Below are 12,431 nucleotides of genomic sequence, written 5' to 3'. Positions count from 1 at the left end.
GTACCCCCATTCACTGAATTTCAACAGGATATGGTTGTCTTGCTGGTAGCACCAGAGATCCTGCCTAAAGTGAGAGCCTTTCAGTGCCATTCTCTACCTGTACCAAAGGATTTGGGGCATTCTCCACTAGTACTGTTACAGCATCTCGTGGGCTTCCATGGCAATGGTCTCTGCTGAAACTTTGTAAAGTTGGCATTTGGACCTCTTTGAACTAGTTTGTCCTGCATTACATATTGGACATTGAAGTAATTCGTGAGGCACAATTTGGACGTCACGTCCGTTCTCTACCTGTGCTGGAAGGTATCAGGGCACTCTCCTCTCATGCTGTTGCAGCATCATGGGTTGCCATGGTAATGGTTTCCGCTGACACTTTTTGTTAGCTAGCATTCGAACCTCTTTAGACACGTTTGTCTGGCATTTCATACTGTTCGTTAAAACAGTCTATGATGCACAATTTGGTACTCAAGTACTTAACTCAGTTAATTCTTCTATCTATGTTGAATTATTCTGATTATTTGATTGGCTATTCTGTCCCTCCCTTTGTAAGCGTGGGTATTCCCCATGTGTATATGCTGCCATGATTAGCCTGGAAAATGGAAAATTTATTCATACTTACCGTAATTTTCTTTTCCTGGCTATTATTCATGGCAGCATATACTTCCCACCCATTAATGTCTCTATTTATGTACTGTAGAGCTTGTAAACTGACTGAGGACCTTAGGGATGGAGCCTCCTTTTAAAACCTTGGTGGTTTTCCTGTCCTATCGGCTGTAAGGGGAGGAGCTAACCCATGTGTATATGCTGCCATGAATAATAGCCAGGAAAAGAAAATTACGGTAAGTATGAATAAATTTTCCATTATATATATATATATATATATATATATATATATACTGTGTTAGAAGGGAATGTGTTAAATACTATGTTTTTTTTATAGCTAATTGCTTAGGGTTTTAAGTTTATATAAAACTATAAGTGATTGTAACTCTGAAAAAATAAATTAACAGGTTAACTTACACACAAAAAACAACATGTGATTTTAATTAAAACAGTTAACAAATGACTACCCCCTGCTTTGTTTTATTTTTATTGTATTCACATGCATAAAGCTAACTCGTCATCATGGGTAATTCACAACATATGGGATGCCAAAGTTAGCAATCACTGATTTATAGTCTATCATCGGTGCTACATTTTTCAGTTTTATCTTCAAATTCTCTGTAAAACTGTAATGCTAAATTCTAGGCACATTTCTCAATAGACTCCAGTTCTGTGTGTTATGTAGTGAAAAATTCAAGGGTATAAAATTCTAATGTAAAAAGCACATTTGTCTGTAAATATGCAATGTCTGAGCATCAGAAAAATAGCCTTGTATAGCCAATATATAAATCTACCTCTATCAAGAACCACCAATAAAAAAATAACGGTATGCTGGTATCAATGTAAATAACAAAAATATATACATGCAAGTAATACTTGTAATAACAAGACTAGCATTATACATTACAAGTCTGGATTACTGGAAAGAGGAGACTTGTGCATTTGGATTCCACCGAATTGGGATTTGCCTGCATAGCTAAAATCCATATCTCTAAAGCACCATTCGGAAGTAAAGTCGAACAAATGACTAGTGCAAAATGTTATTTTAAAATAAAAGGAGGATGAAATGAAGAGGAAGGCAAGGGAGGGCCAATAACAACTTAATTTGGCATGATGGACAAGAGGTATGTCCAATGATGTGGGCAACATCTCCTGTCCAATCAAAACGTGAAAATAAAAGAAAATTGGTGATTCAGGAACAGCTGCTAAATGCTCATTTTATTCACAGATCAAGTGAGAAGTGACAAATATAATCTAAATATAAATCTTGGGGGCCTGCCCCTGCTGCAGTGCAGTAATGGCTGAGCTGGGAAGTTAAACAATCTCCGAAGCCAGCCTGCACTCAGTAAGAAGCCTACACAGCTCTCTGTGGGCCCCTGCGGGCCCCTGCTGCTAATAATCTGCTCCCAAAGACCCACTATGCTGCCCCTCAGTGTGCCTGTCTCAATGTGAATTCAGCAGAGCCTCTGCAAGAAGAGGAACACAGCCACACTGAGCATGTAGGCTGTCAGTAACACTGCTCAGGGCAGCTCCGTGTGGCTGGTTCAGGAAGAAACATCATGTCATGCTCTGATCTGTGTTACAGGAAGCATGAGGCATATGAAGCTTCCCACGCAGAATAAGGAAGCCCCCTCTCTCTGGCCAAGGTAAGACTCAGGGAAGGGGGAAATATATATGTATCTTTTTGTATCTTTTTTTTTCTTCTTTAAAAACGCTTTTAGCATCTCCCCCACTACAGCCCCTTAACTGCTCCTAAACTCCACCCCATTACCAACCAAAGCCCCACATACACATATTACCCCCAGGCACCCACAACTATTGCTTATCACCCACTACAGCCCCCTATACCCCCTGCACTTACCACAACCTCTACCCACTGCACCCACAACAGCCCCTACCCCCTGCACCCACCACAGTCCATACCCCCAGACACCTCTAAAACCCTATACCCTTGCACCCACTACAACCCCTACCAACCTGCACATACTACAACTAATACTCCCCTCTCCAGCCCCTATTTTCCCATTACCCTACTACAGCCCCCTATACCCACTACAGTTCATACCCCCCTGCACCCACAACAACCCCTACCCCCAGGCACCCTCTAGATCCTCTATAACCCCTGCACCCACTACAGCCTCTACCCCCTGCAGCCCATACCTCCTTTCCCCCTCTACAGCCCCTATCCCCAGCACCCACTACAGCACCTACCCCTCTGCACCCACTACACACCCTACCCCAGGCACCCTCTAGATCCCTATACTCCCTGCACCCACTACAGCCCCTATCAACCTCTGCACCCACTACCGTCGCTATCCCCCTCACCTTGCATCCCCTACAGCTCTTACCCCCAGGCACCCTCTAGATCCCCTATACTCCCTGCCCCCTCTACAACCCCTATTAACTCCAGCCCCCTATACCCACTACAGCCTCTTTCCCACTGCCTCCACCTTATTCCCTCACCTTTATCCCCTATGCCCCCATGCCACTAAATCCCTTATCCTCCCTGTGTCCCATATTCATCTGCACATAAAAATTTGATTAATGGCATATACTGTCCTGACAGGAAAAGTTGTGCAGAGCAGCAATGATGCAAATAGGAACCTGGTAACTGCCTTTGGGGTCAATGGCCAGTTACAACCAATCAGATCCACAGGCGGGGTATTTGTGTCTCTTTCTGTATTCCTTGAACTCGGCTATTTCTGACTATTCTTTGGTACGTTAGTCCGGCCATTCTAAGGTCCGGTATACGTTACCTATCAGTCCTCTGTGTTACACAATTCTACGTGCTGAATCATACTGTAATCCTGACACCCTGCTACCATTACAGCCCCTATCCCCCCTGCATCCACTACGGCCCCTAACCATCTCCTGCACCCACTATCCCCCCTGCAATTACTACTAATGTGATTTAGTGGTGGTTATTATTATTGTATTAAATCACACTAACTCCCCGGCATTTAAGCACATTCACCCCTATATTTACAGACTGTACACACATGACCGTGCACTCTGACCCTGCACTCTGACCCTGCACACATGCAAACTATTGATTAAATGCATCTCTATGAGGAGATGCCGATTGGCGCAGTATGGCATTTTACCGCGCATTTGCCTTCCAATACATTTCTATGATATTGGATTGTTTGAGATAATTAAAAATTGGGGGCAGGGACAGCCACGAGGAGACCTAGGCTGCACCTTTTTTAACAGGGGGGGGGACCTAAACGGCTATTTTTAAACCTATAGTGTCAGGAATACAAGTTTCTATTTCTGTGTTCCTTGCATACATATATATATACACATATATATATATATATATATATATGTATAAATATAAATATATATATATGTGTGTGTGTGTAGTCAATTTGTATATCTGTATGTTGTCATTGTGTGTATCTCTGTAACTGTATGTTGTATGCTGTCAGTGTGTGTATCTGCATGTGTGTCAGTGTTTGTATCTGTGTGTCTGTATCTGCATTTGTGTTTCGGTGTGTCTGTGTCTGTGTGTCCGTGTCTGCATGTGTGTCAGTGTGTGTATATGTGTCTGTATATATGCATGTATGTCAGTGTGTGTATATGTAACAGTCACCTGGGGACTTATGTAACAGTTTACCAGGAGTTGGAGCCCAGTTGCAGGAGATGGCACAGGAAGGAGGCAAAAACCAAAAGCGCAGTACAGATAAAGGGGAAATCCAAAGGCAGGGTTAGACGAGAAGCAGAAGTCAGGGCTGGCAGCAGAGTAAAGTAGTCGGTAAAGCAGGCAGAGGTCAGAGTCCAGGAAATCAGTCAGTAGCGAAGCAGAGATCCAGCAGGAAACACCAAACAGGCAAAATGACCAGATGCTTGGTTTCAGGCAGGGCTGGCTTTTACAGCCTGCTTTATGATGCAGCTGACCTTAATATATGTGTATACATCTCATTCAAATGCCAACACTACACAAAACTACACTCCTGCATTCAAACTTCAGTACTACAAAACAAACACACTCCTGCATTAAAAAGTTAACACTACATACAAACACACCTCTGTGTTTGGAGACCGGGCCACAGGGCAGTATTCCAACATGATAACAACCACAAACACACCTCCAAGATGACCACTGCCTTGCTGAAGGTAAAGGTGATAGACTGGCCAAGCTTGTCTCCAGACCTAAACCCTATTGAGCATCTGTGGGGCATCCTCAAATGGAAGTTGGGGGAGCGCAAGGTCTCTAACATCCACCAGCTCTGTGGACTCCAGTGGCAACCTGTGAAGCTCTAGTGAACTCCATGCCCATTAGGGTTAAGGCAGTGCTTGAAAATAATGGTACTCACTTTTGTTGCCAATGGTTTAGACATTAATTAATTTGGGTGAACTGAATTATCCAGCTGTGTACATGTCTAGAATGAGCAAAGTCATCTTTAGTGATATTCATGATTTATACCATTATACACTATAAAAAAATGAGCTAAAATTAATCTAAATGATAAATATATATAATAAAACTAAACAACACATATGTTGTAATAGAAACAATAAATATATTAAAATTTTAATTATATTTCAGCTCTATAAAATAATGCATTTATAAAATAACTCTCTCTTGAAGGGAACGTCTAAGCATCGATCCCAAACCATCTTTCTCTTTGTGCAGACAATGTAAAATATTAAAATTTCAGAGAAAGAAAAGAGTACATTTATCACAACCCATGCCATCAATGTTCTTCACAATTAATATCCTCGCTGACAGCATGACAACACTAAATTCTCTCAATGCTTCTTACAGAAAAGGATTCAGTTGGTGGAGTGCTGCTAATGTGCCTTATGTAACCAGTTCTTCTTTATGAGAAGCATTGAATTGGCCAACATTCATTACATTCATTAGTATTCATGACTTCACAGGAGGCATAGAGTGTTTTATAGTGATTTTTGTTCTTTAAGGGAGGGGGCAATATTGTAAGCTTTAACATTAAACATAAACATATTTATTTTTAACATTATGTTCCTTTAGGTAAATTTTGATCAACAGCAGGATATGTATCGGGGACAAGTTATATGTTGAATGGACATTTAAAAATTACTTATTAAATGAAACAGCCTTGTCATTTAACTTCAGTATTATCTGTAGTCGTGTTCTGTATTACAGTAAAGGAAACATGTGTCTGGAAATTCCACAGTGTTAAATGTTAAATCTTGAGAAAGACAGGTCTTGTGTTACAGTCCCTTTTAAGGAAAGAAATAAAAAACACAAGCTGGTTCCAATCTATTTATAATATGACAGTTATTTAGCAATTTGAATGCAAAGCTGTGATTCAGATGATGGCACAGAATATCCAAGCAGATTTACATTGCATCACAGTAGTTGTGTTTCTTATTCAAATGTATTACAAGAAATATATTGGTTTTCAACTAACAAATGATTCATTGTAACACAGTATCTTGTGTTTTACTTTTGTTACTGAAGAATCATTATTTTTATGTGCAGATATAATCAGGTAGTTTGTTAAATATACATACTATGCTTAATGACCAGTATTAACCTTGTGTTTTAGTTTCATAAAATGTATTTCCTTTATTTAGACATTTGATTATACTTAAGACATTTCTAAAAATGCAGATAGGAGCCACACTCAATTCCAGCGGGCACCCGCACCCAGGACCAGCAATCCCACAATGACAAGGCAACAAAAAAGAAAATCTCCAGGAACTCAGTGTGTTCAAGCGGCAGGCAATTTTAATGGTCCAAAAAAAAGAAAAGCAACATTTTGACCTGCCAAGTGGTCTTTGTCAAGCTGAATTTAGACATTTTCCAATCCTACTTTTTACCTTCTAGATGTTACTTATTATGCAGGATTCAACACAGCTTACAAAAATTTTAACTCCAAATCATGCTTTTATGAAAATGACATCAAAGGATTTATTTGAAAACTATGGTAGAGTTTTTAAAAGAATTGCTAATAGAAGTACAACATTCTAAATGTGGAGAAATAACCATGGAAACAGATTCAACAGTAATATTCCATTCGTTTCCATGATGACTGTTCCATTTTGATGACAATTTTGCATCACATTCTATTATCATTAATTTAATAAATACCACTTTGTTTTTTTCTAAACCTCTGTAAAATTGTCATTTTACCTTTAATCTTAAAGTTAAATGTTTTATTGGGTAAACATGCAGAAAAATATTAACCCATCTTACCTGCAAACTGTAATACATCCTTCTGATTCTTTAGTTATTTTATTTTGCACAAAAATGCAGCCTGGTTGCAGGGAAATTATGAACAGAAGTCCTGGTGTTTGTTCTCCCTAAAATGAATAAAGTGTACATTGATAAAGGCATATCTTTGTAACCAGACAAAACTGTACTGTAAGCAGGTGCAGTAGGTTTTTCAATATGACAAAGCAAATTATTAGTGAATCTAAAGAGACTCTGCTGTAGAAAAAGAATCTCGATTTTTTTTAACAAAATTACCATGTTTTTATCTTTAGATTGAACAGGTATTTCAATGTAATGATGAAGAGTTATCTAGATTTTAAAAGTGTTTACTAAGCCACTTCTGGCTAGTAGCTGCACCAAATAAACACTGTTGGTCTTGGTCATTATTTTCTATGGCAGGAATGGCCAGCTTTTTCATAGTAAACACATATTTACTGGGGATGGCTTTCAATGCATAGCTGGTCATGATACACATGCTCCTGATGCTGTAAGCATATGTTTTATGACCAGCTATGCATCTATCAGTCAGTGTCAGAATAACCGGGGAACATGGAAGGTTTGCTCTGGTTGATAGTAAGATGCTGGGTGTATGGAGCAACCATTCTTTCCAGCAAATTGCTGATAGTGTGGGAAGAAAAGAAGAACCTATGACTGCAAGATAAATCAGATATATTGCACTGCAATGGTTTTCCTATCTCCTCCTTGAGTCAAAAACAGTAAAGATATGTTCTTCCAACTTGGTCCCCAGTTTTTACTGCTGAACTTTCCTATGTTCCATAGTTATTCACTAGAGACAACATGAGTGTTATAATATATTTCTGGTGAAAGCATGTCACTTTGCAATCAGGGAGCATTTGAGCCCAGCAGAGATCCAATTAAGTGAGCAAAACATTGCTATATGATTTTTTTTTTGTCAACCTTTCTTTTTTTAAATTACTTTTTCAAGAGGAAATTACAGGGATGAAGTAACAAGGTAGTATGTACCAGCTGGCATATTACATAACGCTACTCATATACATGTTTATGAAGAATTCTGAAACATACATATGTGGGAGGTTGTACATCTCCAGCACTTTAGAACTTGGGTCCAGTGTAGCTTGATGAATGGCTCCAAATCCTACTGTTCACCATCATGACCTCTTGGGCCTTATCTCGTGTTAGTCTAATAGCACTTTCTGGGGAGCAGCTAGCAGGTCCGTGGCTCAAACTCCAGGTATCATCTAAGTAGCCTATGGATTATGTACGTGCTGGGTTTGGCTTTTGGCGCATGTCCCCCTTTCTTATATTTGCCTAGGTCTGTCAAGAGTTGTCTCGGTAATGGCGAGCGGTTGGTTGATCAACCCGCTCCGTCTGTTGTAGTGTGGTGTACTTGTGATAGTGGGATAGCATGTAGCCTTGCAGTCCTGGGCGAGTAGCCAATCGGTGGCTGTCTTTCCCCCTATCAGCGTCGTCCCATGCCTCAGTGTGTTAGGTCCTTGTACAAGTCATGACACCCTACCCATGAGGGGGCCTAATCCTACCCCTCTTTCCGATATCCTGGTCTGTTGTATGGTGACCTAAGTATCCAGCTGCACGCTATCCCAGGAGGATCTCTCCCATCTGACCCATGTGACTTGCGCGGCCTCTGGCTCTGCCAATTAGTGCTGTGTGCGTGTAAGGTGGAACTCGTCTGTGTGGGCAACACATCTGAGTCCCAAGAAGTGTTGGAGTGAGAAGAGTAGAAGAGAGAAGTAAGTTAATGGTGATGAGCTGTGAACAACGAAGATGAGGGGGAAGGGAAAAAAAGAGGGGGGAAAGGAGGAAGGGGGGTGCTGTGGTGAAGGGGGGGTGCTGTGGTGCAGGTGTGGGCCTGTGCTGGGTATTTCCGGCTTGCGGGTGAGTGTTGTCCATTTTATTGATGTTCCACCCTCCAGCTCAGCCCTAACCCTGTCTGGGGATCCCGTCGGCATTCAGAATTCTGTGGTGGACCCTAGGCTCCCTCTATGCTTTATTCTCTGGTGCATAGATAGTGGGATCATTGATCTTGCTGCATTAAGCAAATGCCTCGAGAGTGATTTTTTGTATCGTAAGACTGACAGACTAGATTTGTTCAGCAACATCTCTGCAGGATTGAAGTTCACTCCCTCGTCCACCACCTGTGCCATAGTGTCAAAGATCTTCCTCCAGTAGGGGACCAGGTGTGGGCATTCCCAGAAGATATGGATAAGTGGAGGTATCATGTTCAGGAGTCGAATGGACTTGTCCTTGGCTTCTTGGCCAGGGACGAAGCTGATTTGGTCCGGGCCAATCAGAGATGTTAGGGCTGGTTTCAAGCGGGCCGCCAGGACCTTGGCTAGTAGTTTGCAGTCAGAGTTCAATAAAGAAATCGACCTGTAACTAGCACATATCTCGGGGTCTTTACCCTCCTTTGGGAGAACGGTGATATGTGCCGTCAGCAACTCCATCCCCAGCTTCTCTCCCTGCAGTAGGGAATTAAACACTGCCAGCAGTGCTTCCCCAATTTTCTTATAGTATCGCAGGGAGAAGCCATCTGGGCCTGGCGCTTTGCATGTTTTGGATGTTTTGATGGCCCCCTGTAATTCCCCAATGGTAATCTCTTCATCCAGTGCTGCCATCATCTCCACTGAGAGTTTCTTCTTAACATGTGTGGAGAGATACATGTCGGCATTGGCTATGCGAGCGGCCTCCACCTGAGAGGATTTGCCTCCCGTAAATTATATAGGGCATTGTAATAATCTGAAGGCTTCTGTCATCTCTGTGGGGTGTTCTGTGTGCCCCTGAGACCCTAATCATATCCTATTCATGTGGAATCATTCTTGTTTTTTCCCTCAGTATTTTCGCTAGTATTCTCCCACATTTGTTCGAGTGCTCGCAAAAAAAGCATCTGGATTTCTGCAGCTTGTGTAGTTGTTGCTGGGAGAGCAGTGTCGTCAGGCTCTTTCTGGCATCCAGGAGGATTTTGAATTCCGCGTCTGTCAACATTAGTTTATGTCTCTGTTCTAACTAGGCTAAAATTTTGAGCAACAACTGAAGTTCCGCCTCCCTGGCCTTTGTCCTGCCTGCTCCTTTGGCGATTAACTTATCATGTATCACACTTTTGTGTGCCTCCCAAATTACCGTTGGGGTCATATCTGTTGTAGCGTTGTCCGCGAAGTAGTGGGTTAGTGAATCTTTGATTGTTGAGGCCACTTCATTCAGGCACCAAATTCGTTCCTTGGGTTTGAACAAGGGGGATTTCATGCATATTCCCATGGGTGAGTGGTCTGACCACGTCATGTTTTCCTGACGTGGGCATCTTGAAGGGCTGTCAGGAATGGTTGCATAAGGAACATGTAATCTATCTTGGCATAAGATTTATGCACCCCCGAATAGTGGGTGTAGTCCCTACCCTCTGGATTCAATATCCTCCAGCAATCTATCAAGTGCAATCTCTGTATGGCTTTTTTGACTTGTCTAATGTTTTGGTAAGGGATAGTGCTGTGCCCTCGAGACGTGTCCAACCTAAGGTCCAGTGACATGTTGACCCCTGCCGTGAATTCGGCTAGTTTTTGCAGCATTGACTATAGGAAAAGATGTTGCCGATTGATCGGCACATGGAGCGTGGCAAAAGTGTGTATTTGGGAGTTGATGTGCCCCTTCATGAACAGGAAACGACCCTCCGGATCCCCCATCTGGTCGGTGATATCAAAGGGAGTCAGGTTGAAGAAGAGGATCGCCAACCTCGCTTTCCTACACGTCTCATGTGAGGCGAAGTATCCTTTGGGGTATCTCCAGTCTCGTAGTGGGGACACATCTCCACCCTTTCTGAAGTGCATTTCTTGAAACACAGTGACTGACGTGCAGAATGCCCATATTTCTCTAAGGAGCTATGATCGACGTTCCAGCCTATTGAGTCCCTTGGCATTGAGCGTGCGCACCTTTAGTGACTTGGGATGAACCCCGGTGTTCCCATTGTCTCACTCCCAATATGGGAGATAATTGGTGGGGGAAGGAAGGGAAAAAATGGGAGGGGGAAGCTTGATGGGTGTAAGGGGGGAGGGAAGAAGGAGAAATAGAGTTGTAAGTAAGAAAAGTACTTAAGTTAAAGTAGGTGGTCTAGACACCACCTCTGCCACACGTGTCTAACAGCGGAGCGAGAATCCCCAAGTGAGTTGGGTTGGTCACTCCCCTGTTAGAGTACTTTGTTTAAAGTATATCACGTTGATGCCTCCTTGGAAGCCATACTCCACAAATATAAATTGATAAGAAAAGTAATCAAAATTCAATGGTTTCAAAAAAAATCTACATTTTGAAAATCAAAATTAAACTAATCATGTTTTGAAGGAGCTAAAACAAAAGTAGATGCTTAGGAAGAAAATAACTTCAGCTGTCAGTTTCTCTGATAATGTTGTGACCCAGGATTTTCAGAATTCTATTGTCATCAGAGGGTTAGCTAAATAGCTAAGAAATTACAAATATATTCACCATCAAAGAAGCTGTATGCACCCTGGCTGTACCAAATGTGCAACTAAGAATATGCTCTACTAAGAAGTTTCCTTAAAATAAGTAAAATACTGAAGAACCTATTAGAATGTTTGTTACCTACTCAATCATTTGATCAGAGGAATGTGTGTATGTTTCATATTTACTTAATTGCCATTTTGCATTCTCTCGAATAGGGTTAAGGTAAGAATTGACCAACACTCCAAATGGTAATGCTTTGTTAATTACAAATACCACAAAATTTGCATAACCATTTGAAATGACAAAATATTTTAATTTCACTTTTTTTACAGCCTAGAATTAAGTGTGTTCACTGTCTATAAATGATTCCGTGTTGACTTTCTAGTATGTATCCAGTCTCATTTGTTTTCTATATACTATATGTAGAAGCATATAGGCTTCATTACTATTAAAAGAAGATTCATAGATACCCTGTTGTTCTTCTAGCATATACAATTATTACCAAAATTCCACACTGGTTAAGTGTCTGCCAAAAAATGGCTTACTTCCAAGGACAAAAATAAGAGGAATTGGGAACCTATTAATCTATAATTGAAAATACAAAAGATTAAAAGTGCTCTCTCCCTGTCATGTAATGAGTAATGACTCTGTCTCATGGAAAATACAATAATACAATAAAGATTGATAAGTAAAAAAGCAGAAAAATAAAATGTAATAAAAATTTAAATAAATACAAAAAATGTAAACTTTTTAAATTAATTTTTATTTTTTGCATTTTTACTTATCAATCTTTATTGTGTTACTTCTAATGACACCAGTAGATTGGAAAAGCTGGCAGCTAAGGAATGCAGTAAATCATTAGTAAAATAGATTCCATTTAACCTTTACTCAGTAATATTCTCTCTCTGATCCAAGGAATATATAATATTGGCCATAAAAAGGTATACAAAGAAATTAAACAGATTAATTGTGGTGCCACACTGTACAATTTGGTATTTTAAAACATGCTCTGCCTGTTAAAATAGCAAAATAGAACATTTAATCTAGACATAGCAATAAAAAATATATAATGTATTGTTCTTGTAATATTAAACACTGACTGTGAAACAAACACTCTAAATCATGTGACTAGCTTCATGATTGGAAATTTTGCTATAGCAACAGATTGACAATGAGTGGGAGT

At 40.7% G+C, this 12,431-nt stretch overlaps 1 protein-coding gene across 5 annotated transcripts in view; it reads right to left on the bottom strand.

Annotated features, from left to right (window-relative positions):
- NPY1R (neuropeptide Y receptor Y1) overlaps positions 1 to 12,431 on the bottom strand; it is a 97,447-nt gene that overhangs the window by 17,107 nt on the left and 67,909 nt on the right. For 4 of the 5 annotated variants that reach the window (XM_063460027.1, XM_063460028.1, XM_063460026.1 and 1 more), the window contains exon 2: positions 6,788 to 6,894. The exons of the other annotated variant lie outside the window; for it this stretch is intronic. The gene's annotated coding sequence lies outside the window, so the exon portion shown is untranslated. The remainder of the gene's footprint in view (positions 1 to 6,787; positions 6,895 to 12,431) is intronic. 5 annotated transcript variants of the gene reach the window in all.

Source organism: Pelobates fuscus, chromosome 6 (genome assembly GCF_036172605.1).
Source record: "Pelobates fuscus isolate aPelFus1 chromosome 6, aPelFus1.pri, whole genome shotgun sequence".
In the NCBI taxonomy this organism is placed as follows: Eukaryota; Metazoa; Chordata; class Amphibia; order Anura; family Pelobatidae; genus Pelobates; species Pelobates fuscus.
Note: the sequence above shows the minus strand (reverse complement) of the source record. Positions and strands in the feature narration are given on the sequence as shown.